Source organism: Saccopteryx bilineata, chromosome 11 (assembly GCF_036850765.1).
Source record: "Saccopteryx bilineata isolate mSacBil1 chromosome 11, mSacBil1_pri_phased_curated, whole genome shotgun sequence".
Lineage (NCBI taxonomy): Eukaryota > Metazoa > Chordata > Mammalia > Chiroptera > Emballonuridae > Saccopteryx > Saccopteryx bilineata.
Window position 1 is genome coordinate 21,898,063 of NC_089500.1, and position 27,524 is coordinate 21,925,586.

At 39.4% G+C, this 27,524-nt stretch overlaps 1 protein-coding gene across 5 annotated transcripts in view; it reads left to right on the forward strand.

Annotated features, from left to right (window-relative positions):
* Positions 1-2,039: 2,039 nt before the first annotated feature.
* Positions 2,040-27,524, forward strand: part of SMAD2 (SMAD family member 2) — an 84,515-nt gene continuing 59,030 nt past the window's right edge. The window contains exons 1-2 of one of the 5 annotated variants that reach the window (XM_066247486.1): positions 2,040-2,160; positions 3,227-3,310. The gene's annotated coding sequence lies outside the window, so the exon portion shown is untranslated. Of the gene's footprint in view, positions 2,161-2,583; positions 2,940-3,132; positions 3,311-19,504; positions 19,648-27,524 lie in introns of those variants that run through there. The other 4 variants (XM_066247483.1, XM_066247485.1, XM_066247484.1 and 1 more) reach the window with 4 other exon arrangements.

Genomic DNA, 27,524 nt, shown 5'->3' on the forward strand with positions numbered 1-27,524 from the left:
ACCACCATTACTGTTTTCTCATGTGTCTTTCTAGTACACTTAACTACTTTAAAATTAGTTAATTTAAAGTAGTTAATTCTGAATAGATTTCAATTTCATTGATTTTGCAATGTCATGAATAATGAAGGGTTAAACTTCCTATCTACTCACATAAGATTCATTCAATATGATTTATGCAGTAGGGATCTACTGATGGATAGGTACTGAGGTACCCTAGTGGATTTCCAAGTTGATTGTTGCCACGGCAATCCCTGCTCCATCTGCCTTCAGCTTGTCTTGACCCACTTTGGTTTAGATGCATTTCTAGCAGAGGAGAGAGTAGGCATGTTCCCATTTCTAAGCCTTTTGGGGACTGCATTGGTAGCCAAATTGACCATCCTCCTCTTTCTTCAAGTTTACAGATCCTGAAAGCCTTTCTAAGTGGAGGAGTTAGGGACCCAAAGTATGACACTTTGGAGAGATGGTCTTAAACCTCAAGCATATCATCCACTGAATCATTTTAACAAAGTACCAAACGTCCATAGCAGATTCTTCTGGAATCTCAGCAAGCCCTGCTTTTGTTTCTATTCCTACTCACCCAGATGGATATCCAAATAAATAAATGTACACCCTGGTCACAGAGGAGAAAATATTTGTGTGATCCAGGATAGCTTTTTATAGGCCATTTCCTATTAAAATGGTTGGCTTGTGTCAGCAGGAAGAGGGACCAAAAACCAGAAACAGCCTTCCTCCTTCTAAATAGAAGAGCCTTTGCTCTCCTCCCTGGTGGCTCTGGGATGTGGAAGCAGAGGCTTAGGAGAGGGAGCAGCTCTATCAGTTGGCTTCCTAAGTCTCCTTCACCAGCTATTTTTAAAAAGAGGTGAGTAGACTGCCTCAAAACTGACCATGGAAGAAAACCCTGCTGGAGGTCAACTTGTAAAGACTTTCTGCTGAGTAGCTTCATCTTAGTGTAAATACATGCAGGCAAAAGAAGGGAAAAAACGTTAACTATTATTGATTTTCCTTTAACTTCAAAGCCCTGTGCTACTTTGATATTTATTATTTTATTTAATCATCACACAACTATATTTGAATAGCTATCACTGCAGATGAGTTCCACTTTCCAAAGATCGCAGATTTGGAACAGAGTTGAATTCAAAACTACTATTTGCCTACCTCCAGGGTTCATGCTCTTCATCATAATTTTCTGATGAGAAAAGTATTTCTGTGTTTGAGGAGAGAGATAGTAGACATGAAGGTTTTAAAAGGACATCTGGAAAACCTCTAAGACTCAGGGAATGGCCAAATATCTCTCCAGAAGACATTTTCTTTAGGGAAACCATTTCTGAAAGAAGTATACTTCAAGATTGTTTGAAATGGTCATTTGATACTCCGTGTTTTCTGATTTATATCATTAGTGCCCCTTTCCTGCTTGTTTAAATCTCCAGTGAAATTTATTAAGTATGGAGCACATGAGATTGAGTGCTGGACAGGGAGCCAAGACAACTGTCTTGTCTCTGCCACCAACTATGTATTTATGAAACCTAACTTTCAACTTCAGTTTTATGGTGCTCCCTGCCTAACATAGTTTAAGTGCTTAATATATAAATACTTGATGGGATTGATTATTTCGGTTGAATTATTTCAGCAGAGATCTGGGTGTCCCTAAAGTGAAAGAGAAGTTACCCCAGTGCAGTTACGCTCCCATCAGTTTTCGGCAGGGAGCAGCTTAATTTAAGGGCTTTGCAGCGAAGATGTAGGGGACCTACCAAAATCACCTGAACAGCAGAGAAATGAAGGGGAAGATAATCCAGCAGTTAAGGGGCATCGTGCTTATCTTTTAGGCATCACAAGGATCGTTCACAGCATGCATTATTAGCAGCATTTCTACGGAAGAGAGAACCAAGATTCAGGTTAAACAAACCTATCCGGCATCCTTCACCCTGGTCCTAACGCCCATAGATCCCCGCCCTGGGCTTATTTACATCTCGGACCCCGCCCCCGTTTACCACCACGAGGGCCCCGCCCACTCGCCCGCGCATTCGCCTACGGCGCGCCCAGTGCAGGTCTAGTGCTGCGGCTTCGGCGGAACCATCTTTCGGCCGCTGGCCTATCCTGTCCTCCGGGCTGGCCCGGGGCCAGGGGATGAGCACATGTCCATCCCCGGCCTGGCTAAGAAAGGTGGGCCAAACGGCGGCCCCCAAAGGCCCCACCCAATGGCGCTGGAGACCGAGAGGGTGGTGCAGGGCCGAGGCACGGAGGAACGGGTGATCGTCCTGGGCTGTTTTCCCACTACGGCAGCATGCATGCTTCCCCCAGCCTCTCTTTCCAGAGGCCCTCCTGGGAGCTCGCGGAAGACGAAGTCAACCGAAACCGCGGGCTTCCCACCCCACCTCGTCCTCGGCCGGCGGCCCGACCGCGCCTCGCCTCACGCTCTACGGGGGAGGCGGGACCAATCAGAGAGCGACGTCTCCCTTCCGATTCGAGGCCCCCGACGCGCGGCTCACACCCCGAGCACCTCGCGCGTTGATTGGCTGCGCGCGCCGCCGGTCGGGCCGAGAGGGCAGGGCGGGCCAGAGGGAAAGGAGGTGGGGAGGTAGTGGCCGCGACTCTCGAAGCTTGCTCGCGCCCCGGCCCTTCCCGGGCGCTCGCCCTCCTTCTTTCCCTCCTCCGCTCGTCCCGTCTTCCGTGTGCGCCGAGCGCTGCGCTCGGCCAGCGTACCTCGCGCCCTAACGGGCGGTCAGGGGCGCCAATCAGCGGGCGGCAGGGTGCCAGCTCCGGGGCTGTGCCGACGAATCGGCGGGGCTCGCGGCCCGGGGTAGGAGGCGGGTCTACCGCGCGGCCGCGGCGGCCGAGGAGCAGCTCCCAGCCAGCAGCCAGCGAGCTCCGAGCGAGCCGCCCAGAGGTGGGTGCGCCGCGCCGCTGCGGCCGCGCGGCGGAGGGCGCGGGGCGGAAGCGAGGTGGGCCGGCGGGCGCGGCGGGGGCGGGCTCGGCCGTCCGGGCAGTCGGGGTTGGGGAGGGGATGCGGGCGCGCGCTCGAGAGGAGGAGGGGCGGCGGCGGCGGCGGGACGCGCGTCCCCACCCCCTCCCTCTACGGGCGGTGCCCGGGCCCGCGCCCCCTCCCCGCGCGCGAGGGCCGCGGGCCGGACTTGCCGGGGGGCGGAGGGGGGGCGGGGCGGGAGGCCGGGCGGCCGCGAGAGTGTTTTCAGTTCCGCCTCCAATCTCCCATTCCCCTCTCCCCTCCCAGCCCCTCATCCCATTCGGAAGAGGAAGGAACAAAAGGTCCCGGACCCCCAGCTCAGACGGGGCGGGACCCGGAGCCTCGGTCCAGGTAAATCCGCGGCACCCGGCGGGCCCTCGGGGTTAGGGGTGTGTTTGTGTTGGGCTCGGGTCTTCGTAGCTCGTGGCGTCTCCTGGCCACGGGGGCTGGTGGCTGGGGTGTGGCGAGGTCGGGGCAGCGGTGCTCTCGGCCCTCTGGGTGCGGGAACGCGACGCTGGGCAGGCCGAAGGGAAGGGGTCGGCGCCCGGAGCTGCCCGCTGCCCGGCCCGGGGGCCGCTGGGGCCCTTCCCTCCGCCGCAAACACAGTTGGTAGTTTGTGGTTCTGATTTTCAAAGCCATGGGGCATAGCTCTTGTTTCGGGAGTTGTTGGGAAGCCTTGTTAGGATCGTGCGATACTTAGCTTCCACTTTTTTTTTTTTTTTTTGGTTCCCCTCTTTCTCTTTTTCTTTTTCTTTTTTGGTCCTGTAACCTTTGTTAACGATTATAGTCTTGGTTCAGAAGTGCCTGTGTGCACTCACACTAACGTGCATACGGCTGTTACTCTGTGGAGATCCTTCTGTACTTGTGAAAGTTGCTCTGTGAGAGGAGCCTATTAAGTTTTATCACACACTTTTAGAAAGCACGCTAATTAATTTCACGTATTTCAAACTTGCTTTTCAAATTTGCAATTTTAATTGTCTTGTTCTCTCCTGGGGGATATTGTCCTTGGATTGGATACTTTTGTCTTTTACTTAATCCTTTTGTGGTTAATGGTTTCCTTTTGATACTAAACAAAGGAAAAACAATTCTTAGGTTGGTTTTGTTATTCCTTCTCTTGACCCTTTAAATAGCTAAATATTGTGATTTGTCATCAAGTAAACCTTTATCTATCATCTGTCTCCAGGTAAAATCGAATTTGGAAGTAACATTTTGCATCTGTCATGTCTTGATTGTTACAGCTTGTAGTATCGTAAATTTTGGTGCTTTAAACTTTTCAAATGACAGGTTAGGTAATTGTTAATAACTGAATGATCATGCAAACTTCCTTGGATTAATTCCATCTTTTCAAAAATGGCCCTTGAAATTTGAATTAACTTTCAGAATTCTGAATAGTCTATAATCTTTATTTTCTCTGTGCTGACTTCATATGAATTGAACGTGTGCAACTGATTGTAAAGGTGTCTTGCTTGAGCCTAGTAAGATAAATTTGTTACTCTAGTGTTGACCTGCTTTCAAAAATTTTCTCGCATAAAAGTGTAAGTCAATTAGTTAAATGAAGTTTAAGGAGTTTTAATGTGAATAAATAAGCAAATGTAACACAAATGGGAGAAATCATGCCGAATGGATTACATAAGTGTCGCAGTTTGAGGATTTTCTTATTTGTCTAAAGAAAACCATATATACAGGATATCTATCAATTTTTCTTCACCGAAATGTCATTTAGCAAACATTTACATTCAATTTAGAAAGTAACACTGATTTTAAACTTATTTAGTTTTTGCCATAAAAGTACTTGTGGTAGTAAATAATAGTTTGAGTCATGTGGGTGTTACTGAGTACCCACGTACACTCCTAGTATTACAATTAATTGACTTTAAAGTAGTCCATTGGCCAGTTTTAATTAAGGTAATTGGAAACATCTATTTCTTGGCTTGTTTTGGTAAGGAATTGCTCTTAGAGCTTTGTTTTTATACTTTTTAAAGTGGTTCTAAAGTGATTTAACATTGTAGAGGTTCAACAAGAGTTGCCTTTTTCAAAGTCGTAACTTAATTTGTACCTAGTAATAAGCAGTCAAATCTTTACACAGGCTGTAAGGTTCATGAAGTAATAGTAAGAAACTGTGCAGGGTAATTTCCTGTTGTATGTGGCTTGTCAGCCTTGGTATGTTTTTAACTCAAGTAGGATTTTAGGATAGTTTTTGTATATTTCAGCAGAAATCTCTAGTAGAAACAAAGGTTGTTTGTACTGCAAGATGGCAAAAGGTCCCTTTTTCATTTTCATGTTGTAAATATTAGAATTACGTTGCTGTAATCTTGTTATTTTACATTGGGGAAGATATTAAGTGAAAAACACTCTTTAGCTGTCTGTGTAAGGTGCTGATTATAGACCTATTGAATTTTTACATTTTGCAGATATTTTCAGTTGTTACTTTTATAGAAAGGTCTGAATGTTTTTATTCTTGTTTGGTTTGATTCTGCTGGTTTTATATTTTAGGACTCTAATGGCCTCATTTGTAGGAGCTTTTTTATACAGGTGTATTTGTAATGCATATGGAAGCTGTTTTTAGTGCAGTCTGGCAGATGGAGGTTTATTCATATTCTTGGGATAAGAGTCATTTTTAGAGGATAGAGAGGGGCATGCATGTCTTAGTTTCCTTGTCTTTTGATAAGAGTAGAAGAGCCATTTTTAAGCTTGTAGTTCTGTAAGGAGAGATGTTTTTCACTAAGTGTTGCAAGGGTATGTCAAAAATGTGAAAGAAGATTTCAAAACCAGTTCAGGAAAGGTTATGCATGTATTCATCAAATAACTTGTATTTATTGAACAAGTAGCATTTATTCATGTATCCAATAAATAAAAGTAGCCTTCGATGTGTGTCAGGCTATAAAGTACCTAACAGAACAAGTATACTCCTGTTCCTTACTGGAATTAGAGAAGTGGAAGCTCCTCATATTCATATCTCCGGCTCTGTCCTTCAGTGTTGAGAGTAAAAAAATCATGTTATTGCAAATTGAGGGAGCATGTAGTACATCACTGAACTAGTTTCCAAAATATTCTTGCATTGCTTTTATAATGTAGAGCACAGCACTACAGAAGATGTCAAGTGTTAACTCATAGTGCCACTGGGAACTGTCAGTGTATGGGGGGTGGGGACTTGTCACCATTTTTGCGCAATCCATACAAACTGAAGATATGGCTGATCTTTCACAAAAGTATTTGTTGCTAATCAGATGAACACTTGTAGAGCTAAGCTTAATTTGGCTTTAGCTTGTTTATCCATTGTTCTTTAGTTATAGGAACTGGTTAGGGAAAGAAAGCAACCTTGAATCAGTCGGGTTTTAATGGAAGCATCAGAAATAAATTGTAAAAACTATTAGCTAAACCAAGAATAAGGATTGGGCTGCACTATATAGTACAGTGGTAGTCAACCTGGTCCCTACCGCCCACTAGTGGGCGTTCCAGTTTTCATGGTGGGCGGTAGCGGAGCAACCAAAGTATAAATGAAAAGATAGATTTAACTATAGTAAGTTGTTTCATAAAGATTTATTCTGCCAAACTTAGTGAAAATCCGACATAAAGTACTTGGTAAGTAATTATTATATGCTTTAACTTGCTGTAACTCTCTATAAAGTAAAAGTTACTTCCCTACTTTATAAATCACCATTACTGTGGAACCGGTGGGCAGTTAGAAAATTTTACTACTAACAGAGATACAAAAGTAGGCGGTAGTATAAAAAGGTTGACTACCCCTGATGTAGTAGAAAGGCCATGGGTTTGGAGAGAGAAAGCTAGCTAGTAGTTGGTTTCTCAGTTACTATCTATATTGGGCAAATTACTTAATTCCGGAGCCTTGGTTTTCTGACTGAAAATGGAGGTAACTCCGATCTCTTAAGGCTACTGTAAGGATTAAATCATTGTGATTAAAGAGCATTGCCTCAGACATAAGGGTCCTCTTATTCTCTTCTGATTGTGGTTTTTCAGTTTTCTTTCTAATCCAAATGATTTGCCTACACTCTTATCTTTGACCTATTATAAAACACATTTGAGAAGCAGACATTAAGCAAAGAAGGCCTGGAGTAGTCTAATATCCAAGTCCATATACCTTAATAGAACCATGAAGACCCTTAATCAGAACCTATTGGCATTTGTTTCAGATATTTCCTCCAAGGAAAGTTATCTGGCTTCTAAGTCCATAGTAGATAGAAGCAAGTAGATTGTGAATAGTGTGGGAAGTAGGGAGTGTAGGGGAACTGTTGCACACTGTCTGTTGTAAGAAAAAAAAACAGGTAACAGCCTGGTAAACACAGAGGTAATCTACAAGACACAAAAACAAATATTCAAAGCCTATTTAGCATGCCTGGGACCATTTAGTGCAGGACCAGACCTGAAAGTGTTCATCAATTAGCTTAAGTCATGTTTGGAGAAATCTTTTTAAGAGTGCAGTAATCTACATAACATACTTTTTAGATTGTCATTCAGGGTGATTAACAAATATTCTTAAAGGGGTAGAACATTATACTATATGGAATGAATTACCATATTTCCCCATGTATAAGACACTCCAATGTATAAGATGCATCTTAATTTTGGGGCCCAAAATTTGAAAAAAAAAAAATATTCCACAAAGTTATTGGACTCAAGTTTTAGTCATCATAAAATTCATACAACTCTTCATCACTGTCAAAACCTTCCATCCATTAGCTTGTCCTCATCTGTGTCTGATGATGAATCATTGTCTTCAACAGGGGTCGGGAAACTTTTTGGCTGAGAGAGCCAAGAACGCCACATATTTTAAAATGTAATTTTGTGAGAGCCATACAACGACCTGTGTAGGTTACGCATTATCCAATAAAAATTTGGTGTTGTCCCGGAGGACAGCTGTGATTGGCTCCAACCACCCACAACCATGAACATGAGCGGTAGGAAATGAATGGATTGTAATACATGAGAATGTTTTATATTTTTAACGTTATTTTTTTATTAAAGATTTGTCTGCAAGCCAGATGCAGCCATTAAAAGAGCCACATCTGGCTCGCGAACCATAGGTTCCTGACCTCTGGTCTTCAACAATGAATGCAAAAACAAGCGCAAAAAAGCAAGAAATGCAAGTAAAAAACTACAACCACTGTATTAAGACGTACCCAGTTTTTAGACCCCAAAATTTTTGTAAAAGGATACATCTTATACATGGGCAAATACAGTATTTCAAGGAAGAACCACACTACCTGTTAGGACCAAGATGTTCTCATTTGGTTTGCCATTCAGTTTGCAGTGATTACACACTGAAAAGCCTTTGATGCTAAGCTACTAGTGAAGGAAGGTGATTGAAATGAACTTGCATCCCAAACCACACCTTTTCTTCAGAGTAAGTTATTCTTTGTCATTTTGCAAGGATGTCATGTAAAACTTTTCACTCGGGCTTTGAGATAGAGTGTGGTAGAGATTTCTAGGACCAAACTAATGTGGGCAGTTGGCGCTATCTGTTGAGAGTTTATTGCCAGTGTGACTTCTATCCAGTACATATTAGCTTTGATAACTTTTTTGGATCTTCCTCCTTCCTACCTCAGAGTTACTTTCTAAACCATCTATTCCATCAAATAATAATTGGTAACGTTGTATTATATAGCCTTGACTATTTAAAAAAAGTAGACAACAGGATTTTTTTTATAAACCAGTAATATAAAAGTAATCCCGTCTTTTTCTTTTAAAAATACACAGAGGCTTGTTTTTCATCAATTTTGATCATTTTTCTAGATTGATATAATTGTGATGTATTCAGTTAGGACATATTTGAATGCTGATTCTTGATATCACAAGGATAGCTTTCAACTTCAATTTCAATAATTTCATGTAGGAAGAATGTAATTTTGCCAAGCCAGGTAGATTTAGACATTGCCAGATAGATGACTAGAGTAATTCTGCGACCTAACATTCTTCCCTTACATTCTACATAGAATGTGAATGAGTCTCTTTTAGCGCAGTGGGTTTTTTTAGATGTAAGTGAGCCACACAGATAGGTGTTCTGTCAACTAGGCCTGTCTTTAGGTTTGTACTCTTAAGAAAACAGAAATCTTAAAATAACCATTCTTACTAAAATGTGTGAGTTTGCTATGAAATTGTCATTCAGTGTTCCACGTAGTTCTGTAATTTTTCAAAAACTGGGATTTGGCCTCAAGACTAGAGCAATGGAAAGTGGATGTAGATTTTAGTTGCAGTCCATTCAGTACAACTTGAAAAGCTGCGTACAGTGTTCTATCCCTGTCTTCCTTCCCTTTACGGGGGGTAGATATAGTTTCATGTTCAGTGTACTGGGTAAGGAAGAGTAATCTTGGGGGAGCCACTGGAAGTTCCAAGATTTTAATTCAGAAAAGACTCTTGATCTGAAGATGTAGCAGAGTAAATCTTGTAATTTACCTGTGTTTTAAGTACACTCTTGCATGCTGTTTCAGCTTCTCCCAAAAATTTTATAGAGAAATAATGGCTAGGGTATTGTAAATATTAAAGAAATGCTCTTTCTTAATTTCATTCTTCATTACAAACCTGGGGTAGTGAATCTGATTTGCAGAGTTCACAGAATGAATTCCTGATAAATGGTGCAACAGAAGCTTTTCTTTCTCCCTTGATTTGAATGACTGTGGAAACTTTTTTTGACTAAAGATTCTCTATCTGTGGCAGTGAATGCAAATTTTCCAAATTTAGACCAAGTTTTTTTCTCCAAGTTTTACTTCACAGACAGATTTTTAGGCTAATAATTCATGTAAACTAGCCACTTAAACTTTCTTCATAAATTGTTTTAAGTATGAGGAGGGTCCAGCTTTGGCCTGAAGTTTGTGCTTTGACTATTTTCTGCTCTAAATCACTAGTTTAAAAATTAAAGAGCGTGAGCATGTGCGCACACACACACATCCTATGCACACAATAGCATCCATAAGGTTTTTTTTTTTTTTTTTTTTTTAAATGTGCAGAATCTCAAAACATAAAAGGGAATGGACGGGTGCTGAAGCCTTGCCTGCTCAGTTTTCCTGCCATTCTTACCCTCAGGAAGCCTTGGAGGCTCCTGAGGAATAGTATATCTTAGGGGACAATGTTTATTATAGACCCACACTGTTCAATATGGTAGCCACTGGCCAAATGTGGCTATTTAGCACTTGAAATATGGCAGCTGTGAGGAGGTGAATGTTAGGTTTAACTTTAATGAATTTTTATCTAATAGAAGATTCTTTATTAGACTTTGTTTTAATTGCACTTTCACACCATGAGCACTGTACATTTGACCTAGGTGTAAGTTGCTGCTCAGCAGATGGTCAAGACAGACCTGGGAATTTGAAGGGCAATTGGAGTAGTGAGTATTTGTGCTGATTTGAGTATAGGCCTGTGTAGTTTTCTGTAAGATAGATTTTTTTTATAATCTGAGAATGATAAACCAGTATGTAAGAGTATGTTTACAAGGTGATTATAGAACTATAAGTTCTACACAGTTATGAAAGGTGAAAGGAATATAATTCAAGAAAGAATAGGTAGTCTCTTCTCACAGCAGTCTCTATATAACGTAGCTTTTACTCAACTAAGATTACTTTTAGAGTTCAATTCAAGCTCTGATGTTAGGTTTAGCCGTTCACAGAATTGAACACGTGAGTGTTTTCTGTTTGCTTTTGTTTAAAAGGCATGTTACCCATCATTCTCCACGGGACTAAGATTTCCATTTGGCAGTATGTTTCCTTAACTAGCCTACAACTCTGGAAAAAACAGAATGGAGAAATGTTTTGTTTTTATAATGGCTTTTTTTTTTTTTGTATTTTTCTGAAGCTGGAAAGGGGGAGGCAGTCAGACTCCCGCATGCGCCCGACCGGGATCCACCTGGCACGCCCACCAGGGGGCGATGCTCTGTCGAGACCAGAGCCACTCTAGCGCCTGGGGCAGAGGCCAAGGAGCCATCCCCAGCGCCCAGGCCATCTTTGCTCCAGTGGAGCCTCGGCTGCGGGAGGGGAAGAGAGAGACAGAGAGGAAGGAGAGGGGGAGGGGTGGAGAAGCAGATGGGCGCCTCTCCTGTGTGCCCTGGCCGGGAATCGAACCCGGGACTTCCGCACGCCAGGCCGACGCTCTACCGCTGAGCCAACCGGCCAGGGCCTATAATGGCTTTTAATGTATTTTTAGTTCTCTTAATCCTTTCTATTACTTTAATTTCTTTGACTAAAAGTTGTAGAAATCCAGGTCATAAGTAGTCTTGCTTTTTTCTTTACCTGTGTGAATGTCAAACACTGTGTGAATGTTCATGGATTGCCAAAAATCTACTAGTGATTTTATACTCTTTCTTGTGAGCCTTTGATCTTTATGGGAGGAGGACCGTTACATTTCAAGTGTTTTATGTTGCAGCATCTAACTTGATTTTCTCCTGAATTAAAAATTCATATAGGTACTAGGGAATATTTTGAATTTACAGTTTGAAGATATTTGAAATTATATTTGCTTCTATATTTGATCATTTCTTTGTTCTAGACATGAACTTGATGAAATGTTTTTTGCCACTTTTTCATATTCCCTTTTCCTTTCATTGCTCTTTCAGAAATCAGTGAATTCTGAACTGCCATGTTTAGCAGTTTTTCCTCAATTATATTGTTTTCTTCAGTCTTTGCATTATTGACTACATCTAGATTTCTTAAAATCAGATGTACTAGAATGGACAGAGATTACACTCATTTTTCTAGTTATAAGTGTTGGATAAAATGTCAGACTTGTTTTCTGTTATGTATAGTTAGTTGATCTAGAGAAGAAGAGAAAAGTCCCCAAGAACCAGAAACTTAAAAAAATTAGTCAGTATTAAGGAAAAGCTAGCCTTGGGGAATTTACTTGATAAAAAGAAAAAAACTCTGTAGCAGAGTATAGGTTTGTAATGCCATTCCGGGAAAGGAGATACAACTCTGGGAACTGTATGTTGGAAAAAAAATCTATAAATTGTTCCGATGTCACTGAACCATCTGTGGCCTCTGGGGGAAAAACCTCACACCTCTCCATGGAAGAACTAGAAAAACACTAGTCTTTATAGAGGGACTTCAAATGTCACATAAATGCCAAGCAGGGTCAGTAAAAAGCAAGGTACAGTTACAGATTATTGTAATGTGAAATTCAGAAGGTCCAAAGAATATATGTTGAAAAGTCTCTTTGTCAGCCTGTATTTGCCACCCACTTGTCTTTTCAAAGGGAAGTAGCATTACTAGGTTTTTGTGAATTACTCCAGAGATTTTTATGCCTGTATGAATAACTTTGTGCATATATAGTATTAACTTTTAGTACAAATAGTCGTATATTTTATTTACTAGTGCATCTTGTAGATTATTCCATGTTTGAAAAAGGGTGCCTTTTTACTTTTTCTTTTGGTTGTATGGCATCCTTTTGTGGGTGTCTGTGATACATTTCATCAGTTTTCATTGATAGACACCTAGGTTATTTCCAGTCTTGTTGTATTTAAAAGTGCTGCAATAAATGTTTATACATCATTATACATATACAGTAAATAGATTTCTAGAAGTAGGTCAAAGGATATTTACATTTGTATATTTATTTTACAGAATGTATTTTTTTTGAGTATGTAATACAGCACATAGTACAAAATTCAAAAGGAACAAATTAGTAAATAATGAAAAGTGAGTCTTCCTTAGATTGTCTGTGTCTTGCTCCCTGGTCCACAGAAATATAACCATTGTTTCTACTAGCTTCTAACCACTAACCACTAACCACATTCGGCTGTTGAACAACTGAAATGTAACTAGTTCAAATTGAGGTGGTCTTTAAAGTATAAAATGCACACTAAACTTATAACAGTCCAAAAAACGAAATGTAAACTATCTCAATAATTTCTCTGATTTTACATTAAAATGATAACTTGGATATGTTGGGGTGAATTAAATCATTAAAATGATTAATTTTACTTACATTTTTTAATACGTTTTTTTATGTGGCTGATAGAAAGTATATAATTATGTATGTGGTTTGCATCCTGTTTCTGTTTCTATTAAACAGCACTGGTCTTATAAATGCACTGCTCACAGAAATTAGGGGATATTCTATCGCTTCATATTCATTTTGAAATATCCCCTAGTTTTTGTGAGCAGTATCTATTCATACATATATAAACATGTACTACTATATGAGAATTCCTCTAATTAGGCAGGGTTAATTTTTTTTTCTTTTGCATTGCAATTTATGGGATCAGAAATCTCTTGCTAAGATATTGGTTAAAAGAAAGGTACCAGGCTGTTCTTTATTGTTTTATTACTTACCCTCAGCCATTTACTATGATTATTGTTGGTTTCATCTGTGAAATTCATGCTTCCATTGACTTTTACAATGTTTGTTCACTTCAGGGAGAAACCTGACATTACTCTTGGCTGCATGTTTTTAAACCTGGTCCGGTTTGCACTGGTTGCCTCTACACCCAGCATACAGCAATCAACCTGGGATCCCCCTTCACCATCATCTTATGGGATTTCTTCACTTCTCTCCTTTGTTAAATCTTCTACTCTTTTTTTGTGCTTCTTCAGGACTTTCCTTGAGAGAGAGAGTGTGGATGGTAAATATTTGGTTATGTCACACTTCTGAAAATAATACCTTCATTCTATCCTGATTGGGTAATAGAATTCTGGGATGGAAATTATTTATTTATTTATTTTCACAATTATGAAGGCATTGCTCTATTGACTTCACTTACAGTGTTACTATTGAGAAAACCAAAGGCATTCTGATTCTTTTCTATATGACTTGTATTTTCTCCCTGGAGACTTTAGGCTTTCTTTGTCCTCAGCATTCTTTTTCTTTTTTTACAGGGACAGACAGGGAGAGGGATAGATAGGGACAGACAGACAGACAGGAATGGAGAGAGATGAGAAGCATCAATCATCAGTTTTTCATGCAACACCCTAGTTGTTCATTGATTGCTTTCTCATATGTGCCTTGACTGCGGGCCTTCAGCAGACTGAGTAACCCCTTGCTCGAGCCAGCAATCTTGGGTCCAAGCTGGTGAGCTTTTTGCTCAAGTCAGATGAGCCCGTGCTCAAGCTGGTGACCTCAGGGTCTCTAACCTGGGTCCTCTGCATCTCAGTCTGACACTCTATCCACTGTACCAGTGCCTGGTCAAGCTGTCTTCAGCATTCTTAAGTTTCACAGCCACTGGCCTTTTTTTGTATTTTTCTGAAGTGAGAAGTGGGGAGGCAGACAGATAGACTCCCGCATGTGCCCGACCAGATCCACCTGGCATGCCCACTAGAGGGTAATGACCTGCCCATCTGGGGCGTTGTTCTGTTACAACCGGAGCCATTCTAGTGCCTGAGGCAGAGGCCATGGACCCATCCTCAGCACCTGGGCCAACTTTGCTCCAGTGGAGCCTTGGCTGCGGGAGGGGAAGAGAAAGATAGAGAGAAAGGCGGGGGGGGGGGGGGGGAGGGTGGAGAAGCAGATGGGTGCTTCTCCTATCTGCCCTGGTTGGGAATTGAACCTGGGATTTCCACACACCGGGCCGAAGCTCTACCGCTGAGCCAATTGGCCAGGGCCCCACTGGCCTTGATGTGGACGTGTTTTCATCCATTGTCTTGGGGTCTTGTTGGGCCCTTTTAATCTGGAAATTCCCATCTTTCAGTTCAAGGGGTAGTTTTTTTATTTCATTTGATTAACCACCTTCTCCTCACTCTCCATTATCTCTGATGTCTTTTTGGAAGTTCTGTTTGGACATTGAACCTCTTGAAGTGGTCCCCCAATTTTCTTCACTTTTCTCTACTGTTGTTCATCTTTCTTTTTGTTCTACTTTCTGGGAGATTTCCTCTTATTTTATCTTCCAACCCTTCTATTGGTCCCGTCCTCCCCCCCTCACAATTCTGCTGTCATGAGCTATCAAACTATTCAAGAGCTCTTCTCTTACTCAATACTTCTTACTCAATACTCCCTTTGTACAGCATGCTCTGCTTCAAGATGGCTGTGTCTTCTCTTATTTTTCCTGTACATTGATGATTTTTACAATGTTTTCTTTCTCTGGGTTGTCTCAAATTTATTGAAATTGCATTTTTTTGTTTTGGTTTGCCCTTTTGCCTCATAATCAAAGTAACACTTGATTGGGGTAGGGGGTCTGACAGGCTGATGGGAAACTAAGTATGTGGGTGAGGCTTGTCTCCTCTCAGTTTCACTGTAGAGTGATCTGAGTGGGCTGTTTGTTGGTAAACTCTCAATATTAGTATCTGTACATTTTTCCTTTTGGGTTGGTCAGGTACCCCAGAAAGGAATCTCAGTCTGACTAAATGATAAAGGTCTGGCTGCTAGTATTTTGGGAGCCAGACCCAGAGGAGGAAGGGTTGGGGAGTATTTAGCATGAAGTATGCTCATGTTCATCCTCCTCTCTTCTCATAATGGTATCCCAGCCATCTCCTAGTCTAGGGAGACTGCTTTACCCTTGCCGAGAATAAACATTTAGTTCTTGGGAGAGGGGCAGTTACCCACCTTAGGATCTAAATGCTTCTCAAATGATCTCTCACCCAGTCCTGCCTATTTCATCTCCTTCCCCCTCAATTTTTGCTATGACTGGAGCTCTTACTTAACCTTTTGAGGATTCTGCCCTGTAAAATCAGGACATTTCCCTACAGCTACCTTAGAATTAATAGTCTCTCTTAGTAGTTCACAGTTACTACTCATCAATCTATTTTCCAGTTACCAAAATTTTGCTTGTTTCCTCCTTACTCTTCTCCCTATCCTTGTGAGATTATCTTTGCTTTTAAGTTCCTTTGTTATGGTTTTTAATAGGCTGCTCTCTTCACCTGGAACCCACTGATTAAAGTTTTCCATTAAAAATGTTTTGAGGATAATCCTCTGAAAGAGTTGATATAGAATGTATAACTCCAAGTCAGTGGGGTGAGTGTGGAAATGAAGAAAATTTGATCGTGTCTGTAGAGACAGGAAAGGAGAAAAAAAGAAACAAACAAAAAAAAATGCATAGGAGTTAGGAAACACAAAATGTGGGGGGAGGGGGATGGACACAAAGAAAACCAGATAGAAGGTGACGAAAGACAATTTGACTTTGGGTGATGGGTATGCAACATAATCAAATGTCAAAATAACCTGGAGATGTTTTCTCTGAACATATGTACCCTGATTGATCAATGTCACCCCGTTAAAATTAATAAAAATTAAAAAAAGAAAACAAAATGAGTTGATGGAAAATAAGTATCTCCATAAACCTAACATAATTTTAGGTAAAGCTTACTGGTTAAAGGGGAATGAAGGCATCTACGGCCATACCACCCTGAACACGCCCGATCTCGTCTAAAGGGGAATGAAAACTTATTTTTTTTAATGTATATTACTTTACCATTTCTGATTTTTTTTCTTGTCTAACCTTTGGAAACAAATCACATAAAGTACAAAATTAGCAAATATCTTGAAATCTGTATATAAAACGTAAGTTACATCTGATTTCAAACTCATGTATTAGTGCACCACTCAATCTTTAAAAAAAAAAAAAAAGAGGCCCTGGCGGGTTGGCTCAGTGGTAGAGTGTTGGCCTGGCATGCGGAAGTCCCTGGTTGGATTCCTGGCCAGGGCACACAGGAGAGGCGCCCATCTGTTTCTCCACCCCTCCCCCTCTCCTTCCTCTCTGTCTCTCTCTTCCCCTCCCGCAGCTGAGGCTCCATTGGAGCAAAGATGGCCGGGCGCTGGGGATGGCTCCTTGGCCTCGGTGCCAGGCGCCAGAGTGGCTCTGGTCGCGACAGAGCGACGCCCTGATGGGCAGAGCATTGCCCCCTGGTGGGCGTGCCGGATGGATCCCGGTTGGGCGCATGCGGGAGTCTGACTGCCTCCCCGTTTCCAGCTAAAGAAAAAAAAAAAAAAAAAAAAAAAAAGGCGGCCCTCAAAATAGTCTTAATACCATTTTTTAAATATGAATCTGTTCTTTTTAACTTTACACCCACCCCACACACCAATTTCAGAGCACATTATTTAATTATCTCGGTTATGGATATTTCCAGGATGAGATTTTATATTTTGCTCCCATAGCTTCTGGTTATCAGAAAACCCATGCTTGCCTCCATTAAAGGAGTTTGGTCCTGTATATGTTGGTACATCCCTTCCAATATTCTTCAACCTCATCTTTGCTTCCTGAGGCATTTCTTCTGGTTTGCTGTCTTTTATCTTCATTAAAAGCTGCTGCTACTGAAAGAGTTTTAGAAGCAAGAGTTAGAAGAGTTTCTTGAGGTTTACTTGACCCACTTTGATGGATATGGCTGAGGCTTTGTTGTCTGACTACCTTTGGCATACTTAGAAATCTTGGTAGGCTTTATTGGGAGGTCAGAAGCTGCTGCTTCGGCTAGCTGATGGACTTCTCAGCACCGTGACTGCAACTTTCCCTGCCATTACTCCGTTGGCTCTAGCTTGCTACCACTTCCAGACTTTTCCTCTCCTGCCTTCCCACCGCCATTTTCCCTGCTGTTGAGAATGAAAACCTTTTTTAAAATTTTTCAACAAAATACTTGTTATTAGTAGACATACCTGAAAAGATGGTGACATAATTTCAAAGTAAAGTAATGACTAAAGGTGTATGCTAGGCATAGTCTGTGCCGTAGTCCATTTTGGCTGCTATAACAATTTCATAGACTGCTTGTCTTAGAAACAAATATATTTCTAACAGTCTTGGAGGTTGGGAAGTTCAAGTTCAACATGCCGGTAGATTTGGTGTCTGGTGAGGGCCCGCTTTCTAGTTCAGAAACAGCTGTCTTTTTGTTGTAATCTCATAAGGCTGAAAGGGGCTAGGTGAGGGAATTCCCTGGGGTCTCTTTTATAAAAGCACTAATCCCAGTCATTGAGGGTTCCATTCATGACCTAATAACATACCTAAGGCCCCACCTCCAGATACCATCACACTGGGGATTAGGTTTCAACATGGGTTTGGGGTGAGTGGTGACAAATATTCAGTCTATACTATATGGTAAAATTGGCAGAATTACAAGGATAAGTCCACAAGTGTGTAATCATAGGAGTTTTAACATAACTCTCAGTAATTTAAGAAAAGATAGATAAAAATACAGGGTTTTAAAGGATTGGAAAGTGCAGTTAGCAAGCATACAACAATTACAGAATATGTATTTTCAGTTACCCATGGAATTTTACAAGAATTGTTCATGTACTAGATGTCAAAGCAAATGTTAACAAATTCCTAAGAATTTATACGTTACAAGTCACATCCTTGGACCCTGGAGCAATTAAGTTAGAAACATAATAGGAGGATAGCAACAACTCTCAAATCTGAGGTATATAGTGAGAAGCGCATTTCTTAATTTATGAGATGAAGAACTCATAAAAATTAGAAGTGTTTAGAACAGAGTGTTGAAAATACTACCTGTCAAAACTGGGTTACAGCAAAAGTTTAGATAGAACCTTAAGTGTTTATTAGTAAAGCACTAAGTAAAAATTGACTTAACTATACAATGTAATGAAAGAAAAAGGAAATAAAGTTGAAAAACATTAATGAAAAAATATATAAATATATATAATTGGATCAACTAAACCAAAGGTGCTAAGTTGAAAAGACTGTTTGCCAAAATTGATAGAGAAGAAATAAAATTTTAAACTTAAGAACACTGAACAGCTTTTTGCCTTTAAACTTAAAAGGGTAGAATAGACAATTTCTAGCAAAATGTTACCAAAAATGGCTTAAGAATAAGAAACTTGATTATAGTTTAAAAAAACTTAAATTTATAATTAGAAATCTACCTACACCAAAATTAAGTAAAAATTCGAAACCAACAAAGCAAAACCCAAGTGAAAACCCCAGATGGGCAAGTTCTACACAACAGGAGGAATTATTAATTCTAATCTTAATACAAAATGTTATAGAAAAAAACCATTTTGCAATTCTACTGTATTCTTGATCCTTCCAACAGAATGAGGATATTATAAGGGTAATGTACAAACCACAATTCAGATAGCAATAAAAATTTTAGGTAAAATGTTAGTATTTGCTCAAATCAAAAAATATGACTAGCCTGACCAGGCAGTGGCGCAGTGGATAGAGCGTCGGACTGGGATGCTGAGGACCCAGGTTCAAGACCCCGAGGTCGCCAGCTTGAGCGCAGGCTCATCTGGTTTGAGCAAAAAGCTCACCGGCTTGGACCCAAGGTCTCTGGCTCAAGCGAGGGGTTACTCGGTCTGCTGAAGGCCCATGGTCAAGGCACATATGAGAAGGCAATCAATGAACAACTAAGGTGTAGCAATGCGCAAGGAAAAACTGATGATTGATGCTTCTCATTTCTCCGTTCCTGTCTGTCTGTCCCTGTCTATTCCTCACTCTGACTCTCTCTCTGTCTCTTTAAAAGAAAAAAAAAAAAAAATATATGACTAATTAGGGTTACCTCAAAAATGTTAAGATGATTAAATGTTAGAAAAATCTTAAATAAATTTAATAACATTAATGCATCAAAGGAAAAAAAAGCCATATGTTAATATTGACTACTTTTATAATTTTTTTCTTTAAATTTTATTTATTTATTTATTCATTTTTAGAGAGGAGAGAGAGAGGGAGAGGGAGAGACAGAGAGAGAGAGAGAAGGGGCAGGAGCTGGAAGCATCAACTCCCATATGTGCCTTGACCAGGCAAGCCCAGGGTTTCGAACCGGCGACCTCAGCATTTCCAGGTCGACGCTTTATCCACTGCGCCACCATAGGTCAGTACTTTTATAATTTGAAAACTTAAATTCATACCTCCACAAAAATAAAGTTAAGTAAAAAACAAAAAAGCAAAACCCAAGTGAAAACTCCAGCCGGACAAAGGGAAAAAGCCATGATCTAATTCAATTCAGTATTTGTTCTTGACAAAAATTGTTAGAAACTAGAAATATAAGGGGGTGTTGGTTAAAAAACAGAACAAATCAGGCACAGAAGAGTACATATGGTTTCATTCCAAGTATATGAATTTCTAGAACAGGTAAAATTACTTTCTTTGATAGAAGTCAAATTAGTAATTGCCTGGGGTGAGAAGAGATTGACTAGAAGGGACACAGGGGAACTTTCTGGGATGATGGATATATGGACATGTGCATTTATTAATACTCATGGAACTATATTCTTAACATCTGTGCAATTTGTTACATGTAAATTGTGCCTTAATGAAGTTGATTTAAAACATTAATAATAAAAACCAAAGCATGTTTATATACCAGCAGCAAACAAAATTTAAATTAAAAACAACAACAACACTGATTAAAACGGCAACACAAACTACAAAATCCCTAGAGAAAAAATACAGACGTGGGACTTCATGGAGAAAATAAGACACATATAATTCAGATTATAAGAAGATGTGCTGTGTTTATGACTAGAAGACACAGTATTATATATCTGTCATTTTCTCCATTTGCTTATAAATTCACTGCTGTTCCAATTAAAGTCCCAGCAGGTAAAAGAGAATTTATCAGGTGCCAAGACATATTTTGTAGCTTTAGTAGTTAAGCCATGGTATTTGCCTCAGAGACTAATGAAAGGGGTAAAAAAAAGAACCCAGAAACATGAGTAGCATTATAATCAGAAGGGAAAAAGATTGAATTTATGGTACTGCCATACTTTATCTTTGCTGGAGAGAAGATACCTGCATCACACCATACACAAAATAAATTGCAGGTTTCAAAGGCAAAAACTTTAGACTTAAAAGAGGACAGCATATGGAGAATTTTTAAGAAGGTACGAATGTATACACCCTGTATGATTTTAAATTGATGTGCTCAAATTTATCAGTTGAAATTAAAGTCACTTTCTCAGTGAAGATATATGTGGCATGTGTGTATGATTGACAAGAGTATTATCCAGAATATAATAAATAATTCCTGTGAATTACGAAAAACATAGTAAATGTGACCAAAAGATTCAAAGGAATAGAATCCTGACAAGTCCATAAACATGAAAGTATTCTTTATTTTACAAAACTTTTTAAATCGTATTTATTGGGGTGACACTGGTTAAAAATTTCCAGTATTCAGATTTCAGGTGGTGCTTGATTCTGCAACACATCTGTATGCTCTATTGTGTTCATCACCCCATTCATGCCTCCATTATTCCCCCTATACCCTCCTTCATTCCCCCACCCCTGCGATCATCACACTGTCGTCCCTGTCAGTGAGTTTTCTGGGTTTTTTTCTTTGCTCAAGTACATAAGGCATTTTAGCTCCATCTATACGATGTCTTATTTTTTATATTCAATTAAATACAGCAAAATGCTAATATTTGACAGAGCTGGATAACTGAAGTACTTTCATTTTTTTAAATAAAAATTTTAATTCACAGTAAAAAAGGTATCTGGAGGAATAAGTAAATTAAACAAGATGTATAAAATCTTTATGGAGAAAATGATACAATTTATTGATGGATATTAAGTCTAAAATAGGTGGAAACATCTCATTTTCATAAATAAGATCAGTATCATAAATATATTGCTTTTCTACAAGTTAATGTGAATTTACTATACTTCCAATCAAAACCCTATATTTGGTGGAACTTGACAAACTAAACTTAAACTAACCAACAGAAATTTGAAAAGTAAGGAATGGGGCTCACTCTGTGGATATCAACACTTAATGAGAAGCAGTAACTAAAATTCTGTGATATTGGTGTAGGTATGAACAAGTACACCAATGAATAGAATATGAAGACCCCAATCAGACATTTATTTTAGGTATTTGATATGTGAAAGGAGTGGCATTATGAATTATTAAAAAAAAAAGATAAACTATTAAACTAATAAACATTAGTCTAACATTATAAAATAGTCTGGCCTTTCAGGAGATACTTAGAATCACTCTCTTGCCCCTTTAAATCAAAACAGATTCCTGATATGTTAGAAACCTAAGTGTAAAAAGCAGAACTACAAGGATACTTGGGGCGGGGGGTGGGGGTGGGGTATCTTTATGACATCAGGAAACTGCTTGTGCCTCAGATACCTCATTGCTAACTAAGAGTACCTATCCCACTGGATTCAGATGAGAATCAAGTTAGTTAATGCTTACCTGTTTCTTAGGCTAATGTGTCAGAGTTAGCATTCAGTAAATGTTTCCTACTGTATTTGGGGGCAGAAAGGGGTTTCTTTTAAAAGAAGCTAAGTTGTATCATAAAATATTTTTGATTAAAATGTAAATTTGTGTATTTTAAAAGAAAATGTAACAAAGATTGTAAAGATTTGGAAATTTTTTTGAAATACGTATTTAGTGATTGGGTTTATATCAGAATAAAAACTAAGCAAAGGACAGTACAGTTGATGACTTCGCAAAGAATATGAACTGGAGTTTAATAAAACATGTAGAGCATGCTTTTTGTAAAACTTATGCAATTATTAATAACTTGAATGTTTTATTTGCTTGTTCAGGATAATCAGACCTCTTGCTTAACTGAAACTTTCCACTGAGTAATATTATAATCCCAATTTTACTAAGATATCATTTGATAAGCTTTCTTACTAAGCTGTAAAGATAAAGTTTTCCTATTCTGTTGAAACTTGAAAATTTAAAAGTATTATTTGTTGCTGGAATTAGGAACAGAATTAGTATCTGAACCTATTTTTCAGTTCTTACAGATGTTGAAAAAGAGTCTACCTTTAGTCCAGAGCTTTCTGCCACACTGTTGAAGGAAGTCTATTATGTCTGTAAATGATTTATTCACATTTCAGTAACAACTTGATTGTAAATTTAGTGTTCTTATTTTGTCTTCAACTTAGAACTTACTGACATTGATTCCTTGTAAAAACTTTACTCAATGTTTACATTTCAAAATGTGACTAAATAATGATACCTTAGCTATTTAAAATGCTCAACTGGGTGAAATGTATTGTCTGCATTACTGAAAAATACTATTTTGTTCCATAATTAAAAAGTTTCCCAGAGATAATTAGCCAGATGTCAGTCAGCCATTGTCACTAAGACATAACAATTTAAGGCTGATAACTTGAAGTGATCGCATAGTTCTAAAGTGGTCATAACTCCTGTTCTAAGACATGGGACGTTGACATCGTGTGGTAGTACTAGCTCACAAAGTCATTCAGATGACCCAGAATAAGCTTAAACTTTTTATGTTTTCATTTTCATAAGAAAATAATTTAAAAGGTTTTATAGAAAAGAATACACCTGAACTCACAAGAAACGTTCTCCTAACAAAACTGGAACACAGAACCTGTTAGATGCTTCTTAACATTGGGGATTCCTTTTATTTTGGCTGATTACACAAAAGTTTATTTTTTATTTATTTTCTTAGACTGAATTTTCATGAATGGATTGAGTCAAAGATACAGACACTTTGGATGGATAATTCTTACGTTATGCTTGTCATAACAGTTTTTCACAAGGAACACGGATCCTTCATGTAATTCAGAGTTTTGTTCTAAGGATAAAATTGGTGTGGGGCTGAAACAGGACCTGGAGAGTCTTTCTAGACCAAGCCTGGAGACTAGATGCTCTGCTTTTCTGTAGGTCTAGTTGTCTCTGCTATGTTAGGGCACACACTCTTGTTTGTGCACTGACCACCTTCTCTTCTGAACCTCTGCTCCCTGATTGTAGGATAAATATGGCTATTTGTATAAAGACATGTATAATACTGACCCTGTAACCTTAGCCTTCAGATTTGCTTTTCAGTATTCCAGTTAGTGATTAGTGTGTACCATTCCATTCTGCTAGCTAGCGGCAGTTATCTTTGAATCCTCCTTTTCCCTAAACTGTCCACCTTCAGTTGCTCAATAACAACGTGAATTGTCTCTAAAATAACTGAAGTGTTATCATTAGCCCTAACTTCTGTCTTCAGCTTTTTAATCTGACTGGCTTTCCTCTCCCCTATCTTCTTTCATATTACTTTCTTATATACCATATACAAACCTTTCCTTGTCTCTAAAAGATGAACTTTCTGCCTGGTGTATTCTTCCTCTCATCAGACTTCTGCTTTGGCATTGCTTTTGTGGTACCTCTCCCTTCCAAAGGTTGAGTTAATAAGCTTGTTCTCTGGGCTTGGATAAGACTGCGTCACATGGTATTGAGGCTTATATAGCTGGCTCCAACAGCATGCTTTGTAACAGAGTAGGAATTCAGCAGAGGCCAAAGGTAGCCAAGTATACCTTTTGCTGCCTGGTAGTCTTAAATGCCTACTTTGGTGGATTATTACATGTGTTTGATGGAGTTTTATGGGATGCTTTATTTTGTCAAGCTGTAGTTTTATGTACTACGGTGCTTATTTATATGTACTGTAGTCTACCACTATAGACAACAATGTTGCTGTCAAGTTCTCATTGTTCTTTATTTTAGAAGTCCCTAACTCAGAGCAAACCTTACTTTGTCGTCATTTTTGCATTGTTAAAGAAAGTCACATAATCCTGCTTTTTGGTTCCTTTTCATTTTTAGTGTCTGAACCACAGCTGGGTTAGCTATCAAGGGTGCCAGGATAGCACTCTTATGTCGAGTTTCATGAGATGTCCCTGGTAGATGGTTTATATGACCAAATAAATTTATGAAATTTAGCATACTATATTGCTTCTGCTGGAAGACCCTTGGGGCAGTCTTGGATTGAGGTTGGGGACATCTTAATTATGTTTCCCTTTTGAGGGGAATGAATATAATTATAATTAGATTGTGACCATTATTTTCTAGAAAACTAGACCAAGGCCTTACTATCTTTAGTTGGAAGACCATTTTTCAGAATGGTCCTCCTAGAATTCATAGTCCTTTTTTGAGAATTATACTTACATTTCTTATTTTAATAAATTTGTAGCTTTAGTACAGCAGACTTACCACCAATGCTCCCGTAAGTTTGTGATTGGATATCATGTCAGATAATAAAGTTTCCTATAGCCCCCTAGGCCCTGTTCCTAAACATTTGCCTAAATTGCATGCAGAGGCTACATGCAAGTTGTGGGCACACACCCCTAGGCTTACATCTTTAGTCAACTGCAACTTCCTCCCCTCTGAAATTTATAGTATGCATTGGCATTTTGAAGGTTTGAAAAATTCTTAAAGAAATTATCTGACTTTGCTAATTATGGAACTTCTTAATGTATTTGTCCTGATACTGTTTTGTTTTTTTAAATTGTAATTTACATTTGATAAAATGCCAAAACTTTAAATATTCAGTTTTGTGAGTTTTATAATTGTATACTCACATGTAACTACTCAAAAAAAAAATAGAAAATAGTTTTATCACCTCAAAAAGGTACTGTACGCCTCTGACCAAGCATTTCTGAATGTGTCTTCTCTCCTTTCCTGAGGCAGTCATTTTGAATTCTGTCACTTGATTAGTTTCCTCTGTTGTTGGGAGTCATATGTAGAATCAGTATGTATTTTTGTGTCTTTTGCCAGCATGATAGTCGTTCGTTTGTTTTTTTTTTCCGAAGTTGGAAACAGGGAGGCAGTCAGACAGACTCCTGCATGCGCCCAACTGGGATCCACCCGGCATGCCCACCAGGGGGCGATGCTCTGCCCATCTAGGATGTTGCTCTGTTGAAACCAGAGCCATTCTAGCACCTGAGGCAGAGGCTATAGAGCCATCCTCAGCGCCCGGGCCAACTTTGCTCCAATGGAGCCTTGGCTGCGGGAGGGGAAGAGAGAGACAGAGAGGAAGGAGAGGGGGAGGGGCGAAGAAGCAGATGGGCGCTTCTCCTGTGTGCCCTAGCCGGGAATCGAACCCGGGACTCCTACACTCCAGGCCAACACTCTACCACTGAGCCAACCGGCCCTGGCCGCATGATGGGTTTGAGATTAATCCAATGTTGTATTCCTTTGTATAAATAATACCATGGTTGGTTGGTTGTTTTTCAGTTATTAGGGCTGTTTTAGCTGTAATGAATATAGCTGCTGTGAACTTTCTGGTACAAGTCTCTTTTTGTGGACATAAATTTTCATTCTTGAATATATAGCTAGGAGTGGAATCATTCTCATGTAGGGCAGGTGTATGTTTAAATTTAGAAATTTGCCAGTTTTCCAGAGGCATTGTACCATTTTACACTCAAATCAACATGTGGTAGTCTGAATATAATGTATAGATTATATTCTTGAGATGTGGAAATTATGGAATATCTGGATGAGCAGTAAATGTAATGGCAAGAGGTAGTAGAGACTTTAGAGAAGACAATATAACAGTGGAATTAGAGACTGGAGTGATGTGCTTTGAGGATAGAAAGAAATGAGACATAAGCCAAGGAACACAGGAGGTGACTAGAAGCTGAAAAAGTTGAGGAGGTGAATTCTCCCCTTAGACTCTTCAGAAGGAACCAGTCCTGAGGACCTTGACTTTCTTTAATCCATTGAAACTCATTTAGGTAAATCTGTGTTGTTTTAAGGCACTGAATTTGTGATAATTTGTAAAGGTAGCAATAGTTAAAACTAACATACTCCATCCTCACCAGGTTTGGTGGTTGTGGATATTTTTAAGTCATTCTAGATGTTGTGAAATGGTATTGCATTGTGGTTTTAATTTGCACTTTCCTGAAGAACATTGACATTAAACACCTCTTAAGGGCCATTTCTGTTTTTCCTTTCATGAAATATCTATAATTTGTTCTTTGCCTATTTCTTTTTTAAAATTGAGTTCAAGTTCTGGCCTGTTGGCAAAGTGGATAAAGCATCTGCCCGGTGTGTGGACATCTCGGGTTCAGTCCCTGGTTAGGGCATACATAAGAAGCAACCGTCTGCCTCTCTTCCCCTCCCTCTTCTCCTCCGTCTTCCCCTTCTTTTTGTCCTCTCTCATAGCCAGTGGCTTGATTGGTTTGAGTGTCAGCCCCTGGCACTGAAGATAGCTAAGTTAATTTGAGCATCAGCCCCAGATGGGGTTTACTCAGGGTACATGCAGGTGTCTGTCTCCCTCCTCTCACTTAAAAAAATAAAAAAAATAAAAACTAAAAACTGAGTTAATCATTTTTTCTCTCTTCTTGTAGGTGTGTTACATTCTAGGTAGTAGTCCTTTGTCAGCTGCACACACACATACACTACTTTTCTCCAGTCTGTGACTTGCCTACTTATTTTTTTAATGGTATCTTTTTGTGTTTCCATTTTAGAGCTTAAGGTTCTGCTTTCCCATTTAGGATGGTAAAAGATAATGATTGGAGCTTATTATTTTTCATATTGTTGAAAAGTAGATTGGCTTGGTGTCTTGGTGAAAAATGAATTGACTATCGGTATGGGTCTAGTTCTAGACTCTCTTCTGTTTTACCTATTTTCATATGCCCACTGTATACTCTTGATTACTAAGGTGTTTTAGTAAGTCTTGAAATAAGGTGGTGTAAGCTCTCCAATATCCTTTTTTCCTTTTTCAGATTTGGTTTGTTTAGATATTTTTATTTCCATAGTAATTTTAGTATCAGTTTATCCATTTTTTTCTTTTTTTTAATCCTGCTGAAATTTTGATAGGGATTACATTGAATTTATGTATCAAACTAGGAAGAATGGATGTTTAAACACTATTGAGTCTTCTAGGCTATAAATATGGTCTTCGTTTCAGTCTTCTTTCTTTTTTTTTTTTTTTTACTTTTCATTTTTCTGAAGCTGGAAACAGGGAGAGACAGTCAGACAGACTCCCACATGCGCCC